Consider the following 3314-nt stretch of genomic DNA (forward strand, 5'->3'; position numbering starts at 1 on the left):
ATGTTTAAGGGTTAAACTGCCACGGGACACAATGAACTCAGTAAATCAACAGATTTCTAAAATGCTTTATTTGTGTATTGACTGAAAAACAATGGACAATCTGCAGTTTATGTTCTGTGGAATAGATTTCAGTTCTGTAGCCTAGACCTATGAATCTTAGGTAATATAAACCTTTCAGACACCAAACTTTGCAAAGACCTTGTCTGGTCTTGCAGGAATCTGGTTTAGGATAAGAATATTATTTTTTGCTAGAGGACATGCATGTGTGTGTGTTGGTCTAGGGATTCTTTCTTCACTTCCAAGCATTGATATTAGACTTTAATTGGTACATTAAACTCTCCTTTCAGCCTTTGATTGTGTTAAACAACACTGTACTAACCATACTCCTCTGTTGTGATTGTGATTGGTTTGTGGGTTTTCTGTGAGGGTGGCCAGCTAGATCTACAGAGCAAATTCAAATGGGTTCAGAGCATGATTCAATACAACATTGTGAAATAACAACACAAAGCTGAGAATAGAAGTGATTTTTCTCAAATGATTAACAAAACATATTCTCATACCCACACTTGTCATTTTGAAAGGTTCATTTAACAACAGTTGATTGGATTAGTCCACAACCTTGTCTCCAGATGATTCAGGCGATTTCTCACAAAGCTCTGCGAAAGGAAATAGAGATCAGTAGAGTAGCAGACAGCAATGAATATTGCAAATACAGTAGCTAATAAAACATGCACACACGCATGCACGCACACATGCACACACTTAAGTATACTGTAGTTAACTATAAGCATGAATTGTAGCTTTTACCCTAAAGGTAGGAAGGTAAGAGCTTCCCTAACTGCTTTGGATCTACTGCTATTCAGATAAGTATGGTAGACCACCCCACCTGTGACTCCATCATATGTATAATGGGCTGGTCCAATCCATCCCAAACACTCTGCTTGTTTCTGGACATTTACAAAGTCTGTGGCTGATGCTTTACTTGACCGGCCTATAAGAAAAACAATTGTAAACAATAACATCCTCTTTTTTATGGTCATGAATAGTGCAGCTTCTTCTACAGGTTCAGTGTTCAATGCATGTATTCAGGTGCATTTCATTAAATGCAGTATGTCCAAGTGTCCCTAAAGATCCACAAAGCATCTCTCTCTATGCCCATAATTTGGACAAAGTTAAAGAGAAGCATGGCTGATAATTTTACATGGATGGAAGAGCTATCAGTCTGGATGGCCTATAACAATTTTCAAGTAGGTCTGTTGGGTTTGGATAATATTTTACTGCTTGTCTTTTTATACAAACGTTTTGTAAGCTACTTTAGGCAAAAACAACATACCTGCCAAAAACTTGAACTTGAAGTAAAGAGAACGTTTTAAAAGTTACCAAACATGTAGAGTGCTCGGATGTTCTGGTCCCCACTTTGACTTTTGCTATACATAACGAGGATGTCTGTGCCCGAGGGCAAAAACCACCCCTCAGTGGTCATCAGGTGCCCTGCATACATGGCTGAAACCAAATAATTAAGGCTTTAGTTTATCATACAGGTTATCAGATAGATAATATAGGTTAAGTAATAAAGGACAAAATCTGGGCCCAAACATTGAGCTCTAAGTCCACACATTAGGCACATAGGAATCACACATCATTTACATTACATTACATTACATTACATTTGGCTGACGCATTTTTAGCCAAAGTGACTAACAACATGGTAAGCAGTTTTTAGAGCAATTCTCAACAATATTAGGACAATTTAAAAAACATTAGAGTACAGTAAGAATAAGTGCATCAGTGAGTGCTTTTTTTAACAGTTACGTGTCAGTTTAAGACGGCTGGTGAGTGCTAGGATCTGCAAGACTTGTTGTAAGTGTTGCTATGAGAGGAGATGTTCTCTAAAGAGCTGGGTCTTCAGGAGTTTTTTGAAAATGGAGAGGGATGTCCCTGCCCTTGTAGGAACTGGCAGTGTGTTCCACCAACGAGGAACAACAGATGAGAAAAGTTTGGATTGGCCTGAGCGTACCGGAGGTAGAGCTAGACGTCGTTCGTCTGAGGAGCGCAACGGTCTGGAGGTAGCGTATGTCTGTATGAAGGCATTCAAGTAGGTGGGAGCAGAACCGGAGACTACTTTGTAGGCAAGCGTTAGAGCCTTGAATTTGATGTGGGCCGCCATAGGTAGCCAATGTAGCTGGATGAGTAGCGGGGTAACATGTGCCCTCTTGGGTTGGTTGTAGACCAGGCGCGCCGCCGCGTTCTGGATCATCTGAAGTGGTTTCACTGCGCAGGCTGGGAGACCTGTCAGGAGGGCGTTGCAGTAGTCGAGTCGTGAGATGACTATTGCCTGAACCAGAAGTTGGGTGGCATCTTGAGTTAAGTAAGTCCTGATTTTCCATATATTGTAGAGTGCGAAACGGCATGACCGGGCGACTGAGGCAACATGATCTGAGAAGTTTAGTTGGTTGTCGAGAACAACTCCTAGATTTCTTGCAGTCCTGGTAGGTGAAACAGACAGGGAGTCAAATTTGATGTTGATGTCGTGGTGTATGGTAGGTTTAGCTGGGAGGACCAGCAGTTCAGTCTTTGAGAGGTTCAGCTGGAGGTGGTGTGCCTTCATCCATGTAGCTATGTCTGAGAGGCAATCCGAGATCCGTGCTGAAACCAAGGGGTCATCAGGTGGAAAGGACAGATAGAGCTGTGTGTCGTCTGCATAGCAGTGGTATGAGAAGCCATGCGAACGGATAATCTGTCCCAAGGAGGTGGTGTAGATAGCAAAGAGAAGGGGGCCCAGTACTGAGCCCTTGGGGACCCCTGTGGTGAGATGGTGAGGTGCAGATAGCTGACCAAGCCATGATACGTTACACGAGCGTCCTGTGAGGTAGGATTCAAACCAGGAGAGAGCAGAACCGGAGATTCCCATGTTAGCGAGTATAGAGAGAAGGATGCGGTGATTAACCGTGTCAAAGGCAGCCGATAAGTCAAGCAGAATGAGTACTGATGACCGAGCGGTCGCCCTGGCTTCTTTTAAGGCTTCTGTTACAGACAGCAGAGCCGTTTCGGTAGAGTGGCCGCTTTTGAACCCAGACTGATTTGGATCCAGAAGGTTGTTCTGTGAAAGGAAGTCAGAGACCTGTTTGGAGACTGCTCGTTCAATGCCTTTGGATAGGAAAGGCAGGAGTGAGACAGGGCGGTAGTTCTCGACTTGAGCAGGGTTGAGAGAAGCTTTCTTAAGTAACGGTGTTACCCGGGCCATTTTGAACGCTGTTGGAAATGTGCCGGAGGTTAGCGAGGCATTGATCACGTGTGTGATAGCTGGTGCGATG

The 3314-nt window shown here is 43.5% G+C and overlaps 1 long non-coding RNA gene across 1 annotated transcript; it reads right to left on the bottom strand.

Moving 5' to 3' along the window:
- Window positions 1-400: 400 nt before the first annotated feature.
- Window positions 401-1507, bottom strand: LOC143133169 (uncharacterized). The gene is made up of 3 exons (XR_012988478.1): window positions 1381-1507; window positions 887-991; window positions 401-656 (listed from the first exon to the last, which is right to left on the bottom strand). It is a non-coding gene; the product is annotated as an uncharacterized LOC143133169 (long non-coding RNA).
- Between the last annotated feature and the right edge of the window lie 1807 nt (window positions 1508-3314).

Source organism: Alosa pseudoharengus, unplaced genomic scaffold (assembly GCF_046254945.1).
Source record: "Alosa pseudoharengus isolate Yale_2024_CS ecotype anadromous, Long Island Sound unplaced genomic scaffold, YU_APseudo_1.1 YU_APseudo_1.1_scf_19, whole genome shotgun sequence".
Lineage (NCBI taxonomy): Eukaryota > Metazoa > Chordata > Actinopteri > Clupeiformes > Clupeidae > Alosa > Alosa pseudoharengus.